The sequence below is a fragment of the Lithobates pipiens genome, unplaced genomic scaffold (assembly GCF_037356315.1).
Source record: "Lithobates pipiens isolate NorthernLeopardFrog02 unplaced genomic scaffold, aLitPip1_a1.2 Scaffold_13, whole genome shotgun sequence".
Lineage (NCBI taxonomy): Eukaryota > Metazoa > Chordata > Amphibia > Anura > Ranidae > Lithobates > Lithobates pipiens.
The window spans coordinates 58,935,771-58,948,047 of NW_027507718.1; the positions used below are offsets into that span (position 1 = coordinate 58,935,771).

A 12,277-nucleotide genomic window follows, 5' to 3' on the forward strand; every position below is an offset into this window, starting at 1 on the left:
CATTTTCTCAGGTAAAAGCAGGGTCAATAACAAACTTAGAATACGTTTCAGGATCAGGAACACAGGAGAAAATACAAAAAAATCATTCAACAATGATCCTGTGCAAAGCTCAGGTTTAAATAGCATTGCCCATACATATGTAGTGGTGTGCAGTGGTATGCGTTGGCTGGTGAGCAAATGTTTGCAAACTATATCTCATGTTGTTAGGCTTCCATGCCCATAACCATATGCCTGTACACACATTTTATTAAACTGTATTTTTTTATACTTTTATTTTTCTCTTCTACATTTCCCATTCATCACCACAGAGACCCTGGGAATATACTGGTTCCCCCAATCCTCACTCAATAGCACATTGCCAAAATTTATTTTGGAGAAGCAATTCAGGCCTTAATATAGTACAACATGTATTGATCAGGGATATTGTGTTTGCATATCTATTCTATTGCCTTTTGTCGTATGAGCTATCTCTACCCCTCCTATCCCATCTCTATATATTCCACTTCTATATATTTCACCTATTTAAGGTTCCTACTTTCTCCTTCCCCAGTCCTGTCCACCTTTCTCTTCTCTAACCCTCCATACGCCACTGGCACCCCCTTACCTTTCTCTCTCTTAAAGTGGTTCTAAAGGCTTAAGGTGTTTTTCCTTCATGCATTCTATGTATGAAGGCAAAAACCCTTCTGTGTGCAGCCCCCCATTATACTTACCCGAGCCTAATCTCATTCCAGTGATGTGCACAAGAGCAACTGCTCTCCCAACTCTCTCCCTCCGTATTTGCTCAGACACAGCAGTCACAGCCAGTCACAGTCATTGAGCAGGGGGTGGGCCCCATTCTATTTGTCTATGGACACACAGGGCAGGGCTCAGTAGTGAGCATGCATGAGTACAGGGGGGAGGAGCCCAGAGCACCCATAAGGAAGAAGAGAGAAGGAGCGGCGCTGCTCTGTGCAAAACCATTGCACATTGCAGGTAAATATAACAAATCAGTTTATTTTCTTATTCCTTTAGTATCACCTTAACTCTTTGTTTTCCTTATTTCCCCTTAATCCCTTTTATTAGTTAGTGACTTCCTATAATTTTTCATCATTTTTCAGCTTCTTTCTGTTTCTTATTCTTTCTGTTTCTTTTTCTTTCTTTTCCATCACCATTCCTTTTAATTTGTTTACTTCTTTTAAGACCAAACTCCAGACTTGCCCCTCCTTATGTCCCCCCACCCCCTTTGGACAACTCTGGGCCATCTCTCTCTCTCCCTCTCCCTCTCTCTCTCTCTCTATATATATATATATATATAATTGTTGTTTTCTTCAGTCCCGTCCAGTGACATCACATGTCCTCTTCACCCTTTTCTAAACACTTAATCCTAAATGATACAGAGAGTGGTGCTATGTAATCACACTGTTGTTGGAAGTATTTTCCTTTTAGCGGAGGGTAGGGACTTTTGACAAAGATAGAATTAAACTTCAGGAATATGTGCTATTATATTATAAAGCATCTTTTTTTGGGCTTCACTTTAAATGTTTGTTTTTTATATTGTGTTTTTTTTGCTATTTCAATAATGTATTTTAATTTTAATTACAGTAATATTATATTATTATATGCTGTTTACAATTTTTTATGGAGCTGTCATTGCCATTTCTTCATAATTGATATCAGCGCAGTTAGGAATTTATTGTTTTGGAAATAAACATTAAAATAATAATTTTAATAAATTATGTTTTACTTTCATACAATAAAACCTGCAAGCTCAATGGATTCATTACAGTTCATTAATGTCCATGACTGAAATGAAATATGTATAATTGTTTACTGGCAACAAAAATCTCATATGGCAGCACAAAACTGTTTGTTCAATAAAAATAATGGTAATGACAAATTAAAGCACTAATGGTTATTTAAGGAAATTTTTGTTGACAGCTTATATTACTGTATTTATTTTACTATATTTTCAAGTTTACTCTAGAGTAAATTGTAGATGGAGTAGAATTGCTACATTGTATAGTAAAAAAGGAAAACACACACAATTAAATGGTAGTTCCTGGTTAAAGACACCTTTTCTGTAAAGGCCCATACACATGATCACACTTTTTGACAACAAACATGCAAATTAGCTGTTTTGGAGCAACATCCGACCGTGTGTATGCTCCATCGGACAAACTTTTTTGGTTTTCATCAGACTTTTGTTGGCTGTGCGATCGGACAAACTTTCTGGCAACAAAAGTCCGATGGAGCAAAGTCTGATCGTGTGTACATAAAACCATAGGACTTTTATACAAAGTACAAACAAGCATGCTCAGAACCAATGCAAAAGATCAGACAACAATACAGAAGTTGACCAAAGGTGGCAGTAAAGAGCAGAAAAACCACGTGATTTGGTGAAAGTTGGCTGAAAAACTCCTGCTGTGTGTAACGCCCTTTGTACAAAAATCCAAGGGAAAGTTTGTACAAAGTCCTATTGCATGTATGAGGCTTAAGGCCTAGCTATACCACCTGGTAGAAATCAATGTAAATAGAGTCAGTGGGTTGATTTAGTAAAAACAAATAGACTTTTCCTGTTGCAAGGAAGTTTACCCAGAGATCAGTGATTGTGGTGAAGTTTCACTTTGCAAAGAATTCCAAATCACATTCAAGGAAAATAAAGAAAAAACTGCATGTTTGCTTGCACATGATTGCATGATAGAAGTCAGCAGAGTTTCACCACATTAACTAAGCTCTTGGGCAAATGCTCTTGCAAAGTGCAACTTACCAAGTAAGTTGAACAGCCTATTTGACCTTAATAAATCAACCCTAGTGTGTTTTGTTGGATAAGATGAATTAATATGGATGGATGTCTCAGCCCAGCAACCTTTCCTAGTGGACCCTAGTACTACAAGTTTTTTTTTTACCAACAAACAAGAGATAACTCCCCCCCCCCCCCCAAGATGGAGTCAAGTTAAAAACAGCAAAGTAAAATTGGCATGTTAAAATATTTAATACTGTGGAGACTCTATGAGTACTCACCTTTGGTGCATTTTAATGGTAAGAAAAATATAAGGTTGTTTCTACATTTATTGAAAATTTATGTTTTCTCTTTGTGTCATTTTCTCCAGGAACCCCTGCTTGTTTCTACATTCTAAAACCTACTGGAAGGGTAAGCAATTTCCATCTAAATCAGACATTACTTGCATTTAAAATACATGCATGGACTAATGACACTAAAAAAATCCATTACGGTGCATTCATGCACACTCATTATGGTGATAACATACTGTATTCAGACAGCCAATTCAATATTATGGGCTGTCAACACACCAACACAGATGAATAAATGTGCATTGCCCTTTTTTTAAAACACAGGAAACCATGTGCACACACTAGGTATTGTGCAATATCTTTAAAGGGGGAAGTAAAAGGGGGAGCATTGTGAAAGCAAGTATAAGTGAACTGAAGGCTGAAGGGGATGTTTGTTAAGGCTGCATTCACACCTGATTAAAAACAAAAATGCCTGAAAAAGACCCAACAAGCAAAATCCCATTAATTTCAAAGGCACATGTTCACATCTGAGCATTTTGTCACATGAAGTAAAATGCCTGAAAAACACCCTAAGCTCAAAAAAGAGCATGAGCTTTTTGGGGCAGATTACAGGCCCTTTTCTACATTGGTCAACTGAACAAAATCATGGCAAATTAAAAATGCAGTAAAAATGCGGTAAAAATGCAGCAAATCATGATAAAAATGCAGCAAAGCTGTGGTGAAACCACAGTAAAATTGCGGTAAAGATGCACGACTTTGAAATGCTCAGGTGTAAATGCAGCCTGAAAGGACTCTTTCGCTGTCAGAGCCATTTTTTGTAGACATGATAATATGCACATTTTAGGCCTGAATATTAGTTAACCCTTTCTTCAATATTTTTCTGAAAGCATAGACCCTTTTTTTTTCAATACATAATACACTAAAGTTAATTCTAGTGCACAAAAATGTAATATATTACCCAATTGGTAAAAGATGAGGTTGCTCTCTGTAAATAGATACCCAACATATGAACTTGTGCACCCATGAAACAGCGACAAAGTGTGGTACACAATTTTGTCCATAGGTTACGCCGCATCCATGTTAGCCACTCTTCCATCTGGGGGCCACAGATTCTGTGACTAGCCGGAGCCGCATGATGTCACTCCTGCGCATGCCCACGGGAGGTGCCAGTCATGGAACTCGCTAGAGAAGAAACAGCATGGAGGGTCGGTTCTTCACAGCGCATGCACCCATTACATCATCGGTGGAGTACACAGTAAATATCCCCTAAACAGCGCACGTTTAAGAGATACTTACTGTGCATATAGATAAGCCTTATTATAGGCTTACCTATAGGTACAACTTGAAAATGAAAGTTTATAACCTCTTTAACTGTATAGCTATCACATGGGGGGGGGTGATAAGACTCCTGCATTTGTGAAAACTCAATGATTTGGCACCCAACAAGATATAGTGAAAGTCCAAGCAAAAATCAAATTAATATATGGACAAATAAAAATAAAAGGCAGATAAACAAAAACATGTTGTGTCTATAAATGATTATCTTCAACTTTTTATTTCTGCTGTGAAATAAACACACACTTTGCTGTACACACGACCACCATTAGCAGCTTACTTCACTATTTTACCTACCCTTAATAGGTCACTTGTGCATGTCCCTTTAGGGGATGCAAATACGATTTATCAAATGGATAGGTGTACCTCTTGATCCAAATAAACTCTATTAAAGCGGTAGTAAACCCGCACATTTTTTTTTTTTTTTAAACCTGCAAAGCAAAAGGCATAATGAGCTAGTATGCACCGCGTACAGGTTTAGGAGATATTTTTTTTACCTACAGGTAAGCCTTATTATAGGCTTTCCTGTAGGTAAAAGTTTAAAAATCGAGTATACAACCACTTTAATGCTCCCACTCATACAAAAGAAAGGCTCGGGAATAAAACATATGAAAAAATCATAGTGCTTTCCATAAAAAACACACAAATCTATATAAAACAACCAATACACAAGAAACATGCACAATGACTGGTGTACTACAGATCACTTGCATATGAGACTTTACAGACCACCACAGAAAACATCAAATTTATAGGCTGCAGCTTATGGACACTCTGCTATCCAGAAATGTAACTTAAAAACTGTCCACGTAAATCTGGATTCTGCTCAGTGTGAATCACAGGTACCTTTGGCATTTCCTTCCACACAACTGTAAGGAAAGACATCTTACGTCACTGGTTCCTGCCCCTTATGTGTTAAACCACAGAGAGTGGCTTCATCAGAGCTGGGAATCCAAAATTCCAACACATGGACTTTTTTGTTTATTTGGCTTTTATTTGTATTTCTTTATATGTTCAGGGACTTTTTCCTGTACTTTCACTATATATTGTTGGGTATGGTGCAGTGTCAAATCATTTTCAGTTTTCACTATTATTGTTTGGAGGGAATGAGTGTTTTTTTTTTGGCAGAAGCACATTTGTAAATATAAATCTATATATATATATATATATATATATATATATATATATATATATATATATATATATATATATATATATATATATATATATATATATATATATATATATATATACATATATATATATATATATATATATACATATATATATATATATATATATATATATATATATATATATATATATATATATATATATATATATATATATATATATATGTATACACACACACTGTGTGTGTGTGTGTGTGTGTGTGTGTGTGTGTGTAGACAGTATCTCCCAAAGGTGAGTATCCCCCTCACCCCCTCACAATTTTGTAAATATTTTATTATATGTTTTCATGTGACGACACTGAAGAAATGACACTTTGCTACAATGTAAAGTAGTGAGTGTACAGCTTGTATAACAGCTTACATTTTTTGTCCCCTCAAAATAACTCAACACACAGCCATTAATGTCTAAACGACCAACAAAAGTGAGTACACCTCTAAGTGAAAATGTCCAAATTGGGCCCAATTAGCCATTTTTCCTCCCCGGTGTCATGTGACTCATTAGTGTTACAAGGTCTCAGGTGTGAATGGGGAGCAGGTGTGTTCAATTTGGTGTTATCGCTCTCACTCTCTCATACTGGTCTGTCAAGAGAATTAGTAGACCAGACTGTGTGGACTGCACAGAGATAACCAAAAATGCATGTAAAGTGAATAATAATAATAATATGTATTAAGATAAATAAATAAGAAAATACAAACAGTGCACAACCAACCCACCAAACCCACCAACAACAACAGTATATACAGCAAGGGGCAGTACCAGAAACACAGATGTCAGCCAGGCCAGGGTCATACACATCAGGTTAGCAGAAGGACAAGGGATGTTCCAGAAACATAAATGTTAGCCATGCCAAGGTCATACACAAGGAGATCAGTAGAAGATGGACTGGGAACAAACAGGAACACAGGAGGGACAGGATCAGGATGTGATCGAGATCAGGTTCAGGATGCTGGTTCAGGATGCAGTCACAAGGAAGATACTAAGGCAAACATGTGAGCATTTGCCGGGTATTTATATGCCTGTAATTGGTCTCAAGTGACACCTGTTTGCTCCACGCTGCCGTGAACCATCCACTGGTGGATGCCAGTACTTCAGCCCAAAGATGACATAATACTACCAAAAGCGGAAAGCTCCCCCAGCAGTTCCAGACTGCGAGGAGACACCTGCTGGTGGACCACAGTACTGCACGCCAAATATCAGACAGTGTCATCAGCGGATGGAACCTTCCCTGACATGGTCACTGGAAGTTCAACATGGCACCTCATGGCAAAGAACTGAAAAAATGCTCTACATAAAGATGGCCTAGGCCAGTGATGGCACCCCAGATGTTTTGGAACTACATTTCCCATTATGCACAGCTGTACTGCATGGGTATCATGTGAAATGTAGTTCCTAAACATCTGTGGTGCCGAGGTTCACCATCACTGGCCTAGGCTATAAGAAGATTGCCAAGACCCTGAAACTGAGCTGCAGCATGGTTGCTAAGATCATATAGCAGTTTAACAGGACAAGTTCCACTCAGAACAGGCCTTGCCATGGTCAACCAAAGAAGTTGAGTGCACATGCTCAGCGTCATATTCAGAGGTTGTCTTTGGGAAATAGACATATAAGGGCTGCCAACACTGCTGCCGAGGTTGAAGGGGTGGGGGGTCAGCCTGTCAATGGTCAGACCATACACCGTATACTGTATAAAATTTGTCTGCATGGCTGTCATCCCAGAAGGAACTCTCTTCTAAAGATGATGAACAAGAAATACTGCAAACAGTTTGCTGAAGATAAGCAGACTAAGGACATAGGTTACTGGAACCATGTCCTGTGGTCTGATGAGACCAATATAAACTTATTTGGTTCAGATGGTGTCAAGAGTGTGTGGCAGCAACCAGGTGAGGAGTACAAAGTCAAGCATGGTGGTGGGAGTGTCATGGTCTGGGGCTGCATGAGTACTGCTGGCACTGGGGAGCTACAGTTCATTGATGGAACCATGAATGCCAATGTGTACTGTGACATACTGAAGCAGAGCATGATCCCCTCCCCTTGGAGACTGGGCCGCAGGGCAGTATTCAAAGATGATAACGACCCCAAACACACCTCTGACGACCACTGCCTTGCTAAAGAAGCTGAGAGTAAAGGTGATGGAGTGGCCAAGCATGTCTCCAGACGTAAACTCTATTGAGCATTTCTGGGGCATCCTCAAATGGAAGGTGGGGGAGTGCAAGGTCTCTAACATCTGCCATCTCTCTGATGTTATCATGGAGGAGTGGAAGAGGACTCCAGTGGCAACCTGTAAAGCTCTATTGAACTCCAAGCCCAAGAGGGTTAAGGCAGTGCTGTAAAATAATGGAGGCCACACAAAATATTGACACTTTGGGCCCAATTTGGACATTTTCACTTAGGGGTGTACTCCCTTTTGTTGGCAGTGATTTAGATATTAATGGCTGTGTGTTGAGTTATTTTGAGGGGACAGCAAATGTACACTGTTATGCAAGCTGTACACTCACTACTTTACAATGTAGCAAAGTGTAATTTCTTCAGTGTTGTCACATGAAAAGATATAAAATATTTACAAAAAATCGAGGGGTGTACTCACTTTATATATATATTGACTTCAATTATAGTTGTTATATTAATACATGTAGGTGTGCACAAGGGTATTTGTAGTAGTGTGGGCTCCATTCACTTCTGTCTTGGCCACAGTTGCCACAGAAAGCGACAGCTGATACTTAAAGTGATGTAATACACACCATTTATTTGATCCTTCAAGCTAGGGGGATCTGTGAATGGTTGTTATTCAATAATCTCCCTGCCCTCTACCTGGCAACATCTGCTATGTCAGACATGTCCATCTCAGGGGGAATAGTGGAGCCTGGTAAACAATGGTGGGGGTATATAAACCAAGAAAATATGAGCTATCCCTCAAACAAAGCCAACCACCAAAAAAACAACCCAGTAGTTGCTGTGCGAATATTCCAAACAATAGATAATGTATGCAAACAAATGACAACACTATACCCTTTTAAATAATACAATATATATAACCACCCCCTGTGAAACACTTTTAAGGTCCATTAATTCTATACTAATGCATTAATTAATACATTAATACACTAATTCTGAAAAAAGCATACCCATAAAGCCATAACATCAAAGGGGTTCCCTCAAGGGGGAACAATAAACTAAAGTAGTGCAAACAATGGGCAAAACGACCCCAAATCAATGCAAATAATCTAATAAACAACAAACACAGTGTAAGTGGTCCAAAACATGGAAAAGTGTTCTCAAAGTATTAGTCCACCACAATGGTATATGATGAAGATCCACTCTCGTTGTTGATGCATATGGAAAATTGCTTTATTTCCATACCCAGCTCAGTCACCCACTGGTAGTGCCACGCTCACCACTTAGGGTAAGGTGGTCAATTATATCATGTATAAAAAGGGGTTATCCAGCCAAACTTGAAATCTCCAAAGTACTGGCAGCTTCTAGAGACTATCACATACAACTTCATCAAATATGTATAAAAGAGAGCTTGAAAAACATTTTGCACAACATATATAATTTATTAAAACTTTTAAAAACGTAAAAAGCCATTTACTCACTTTTAACATAGGTTTATTCATTTTTGGGGGCTTTGTGACTTTATGAGTATGTTTTTTATTAAGTTTGGTGGGGTGGTTACCTGGGGGAAGTGATAATTCCAGGGGTCTGTGGAGGCAGCCCAGTTATTGTATAGCTGCTGGTGAACTTCTATCTAAAAGCTGACAGTCTGTTTATAATGTTTATACTTACAATTCCCCACTGCTGATGATGTAAATCTTACTTCGGTAGCAGCCACAAATCATTTAAATCAATTAAGTAAATTGGGAAACTATTTTCATTGCAATGATTGCATCTGACTTCCATCATCCATGTACAAACAAAAATTTTTTTTTTTCCTTACATGTGATTGGTTATTCTTTGCAAAGTATGTTTGCACCACATTCCCTTGAAAAGTGAACAGCTTATGTTTCTTTAGTGTGTCAACCCTCATGATCTGCATTTTCAGGGAGGGCAACTGTATTAACAAAAATAAAAAAGTTATTACTTTCGGATGAGAGGATCTCTGAAGCATGCTTTAACATATATTTCCACTTTTGCTGTCAAATTTGAGAAAATTCCACTATGTTATGTGTCCTCTTTTACAGAGTATACCTAAAAAAGTTGTTAAAAAATCTTTGCAGTCAGCCATGACACCTTCCACTTAGAAACATCTAAAAGGTAAAAAATATGCAAAGATTTTTGACCAACATTAGAGTGAACATTTTATAAGTCTGTCCTCATTAACATACAAACCAGGAAACTCAGCCTCTAAACCTTTACACATTTCATAGGGCATACAGTGTTCAAATCTAGTTAATAATAATAATGAATGAAATAAAGATTGCAATTGAAATAACTTCTAAACTAAATATTCCATATATGTATTTGTTTGTTTATTCCTATAGTTACTATATCAAACCTCTGATAGGTACTGTTAATAGCACAATAATATAAGTTTTGCTATGGAAACAAACACACTGCTTAATAAAACAATGTCTTATTTATTTACCAAGAAAATAGGAAAATGCTAACATGAAAATACTATAAAAAAGATATTACAATGCATATAACAAAAGAATATATAACAAAATAACATGAAAGATACTTATTACAAGGTCTCCTTAGATGCGCTCAAGATGATAGAGAGGGAGCCATGAGGCTCAAAAATGGTAGAGAGAGAGCTCTCTGACTTGTTCAGCCCCTTTATACTTCAATCATACACCGTCCAGACACAACCCCATCTACACTTTGATGAATCGCAGTAGTTATGGGGCAGTCCTCAATATATTATATTACTATCTGTCATGCTGTATTGGCCTCTGGGGCAGGATTGTCCATGTATCATGTTTCTGTATCATGGGTCAAACTTCAAAGCATGTTGGTCCTTTGATCTTTGTAACCCACCTTCATCAATTATCCCGGCAGCCAAGGCCCTATTTGAAGCTTTCTTGCATAGAATTATAACACCAGACGATCCGGAGCCAAGCTTTGGTTCAGCCTTGAGGGAGGCCTAATCTCTTCTTTCAAATATGCTACAAAGCTTTAATGTGCAACTTGTTACATTCCAGACCTGGTATCAACCAGAAAGAGAAACCCCAGAAATATGATATTAAACCATATTGCCTTCCAACAATGGAGATCTGACTGCACAGTAAAAACCAGTGTTAATTTTGGCAAACACAGCTGCCCAGTAGCTCATAAATAAGTTAGGCTATGTGAATGAGAACATATAACAGATAAAAAGTTGATGTTATCTGCAAAAAGTGGAAATACACTTTAAGAAGCACAGCTTACCAACTGTATTACATTTCAGAGTTCTCCTTTAAAAAAAAAATCATATTAGACTTTTGAGTTCAAGGAAAGAAAGGTAGATCCCTTTGACACCTTTGAGGACACCTTTTCAGTGACTTAATGTCTGGCCTTTGGAGTAACAAAAATTTATAAATACTGTATGATTCAAAAGATATCAAAACTATTCTCTAGAGTTGTTCTGTATTCATCATTATCTGTATTCCAGCTCCGAATATACAGACAGCTGTATCAAATATGAAAAATTGTACTGTTATCCTCATAAAAATATGATTTCTATAATGCTAAACAATATGTGATCAAAGTCACTTTCGCATATGCATGGCTATAACACACTCTATTAAATATTTACTGTTATCACTGATAATATCCCTGTAAGCAGCTTGTTGCAGCTGTAAGTCCATTGTCATGGATGGAATGTTCAAAAAAGGCTAATAGCTTGTCATTTTCCATCACAGCATATGTTGGACATATCCAGCTGAAATGAATTTAAAGACTTAAGTAAAGGATGAACCATGATCATATCTTTTATTGTATTAAAGTGTCTATCAGTTTAATATTTCAAGAGACATGCAACAGATTTAATCAGAAATAGTTTATTGTGGATGAGCTGCTGAGCCATCCGCCTTGAATATAAATGTCCTTCAGATAACAGAACACCTGCAGCCAGCCAACTGACAATGCAATAGTTCTCAATTTACTAGCTAAACAAGTGCTAGTTGAGATATAAGGAGGGTTACATGACACAATAGTTTTTCTTTTCTTTGAGATACTGTACTGCATATCCACTGTAGTAGCCAGAAGAAGATGTCAAAGTGATTCTAATGAAGGTTATATATTAGATAAATGGGTTGGCTTTCAATAAGCAAGCACAAAAATCTAAATTAACCCCTTCAGAAAGATCATACTTTTTTCAGCCTAAGGGCAGCCTAAGGTAAATTTGACTGCATATTAGTTTACTTTGTATATTCTGTTGAACCTTATTATTCTTTTAAAGCCAACAGGTAGTAGAGCTATGCTTTCATTATCCCATGCTTTATTCATTCTGTGTGTGGTTCACTCGACAGCCTGTCTCCTACTATTGCTTACCTTCTTCATATTTTTACACTGATCAGGTCACCCAATGGAGCCGGGGGAAAAAAGCCCAAAAGTGTTCTTGTTGGTTTAAGTCAGAGATTACACAGGGTTAGGGGCTGTCCACCCCTCACCTCCAGGTCATGATGCTTGAATCTAGCATTTGTATTTTTAAGTACCCAGCCCTGCATAGTGAGAAAATAGGGTTGTACGCATGTGTGTGCGTATGTATGGAGGAGCATTTATTTAAACCCCTTACTTTGTCCTGAAAAAGAAAAGT

The 12,277-nt window shown here is 37.6% G+C and overlaps 1 protein-coding gene and 1 pseudogene across 4 annotated transcripts in view; one reads left to right on the top strand and one right to left on the bottom strand.

The window, feature by feature from the left end:
• Nucleotides 1–12,277, top strand: part of LINGO2 (leucine rich repeat and Ig domain containing 2) — a 2,286,714-nt gene that overhangs the window by 743,068 nt on the left and 1,531,369 nt on the right. For all 4 annotated transcript variants that reach the window (XR_013272157.1, XM_077475131.1, XM_077475129.1 and 1 more), the window contains exon 4: nucleotides 3,090–3,130. The gene's annotated coding sequence lies outside the window, so the exon portion shown is untranslated. The remainder of the gene's footprint in view (nucleotides 1–3,089; nucleotides 3,131–12,277) is intronic.
• The window catches only part of LOC143975848 (calcium-binding protein 39-like pseudogene), a 78,761-nt pseudogene that overhangs the window by 40,563 nt on the left and 25,921 nt on the right, over nucleotides 1–12,277 (bottom strand).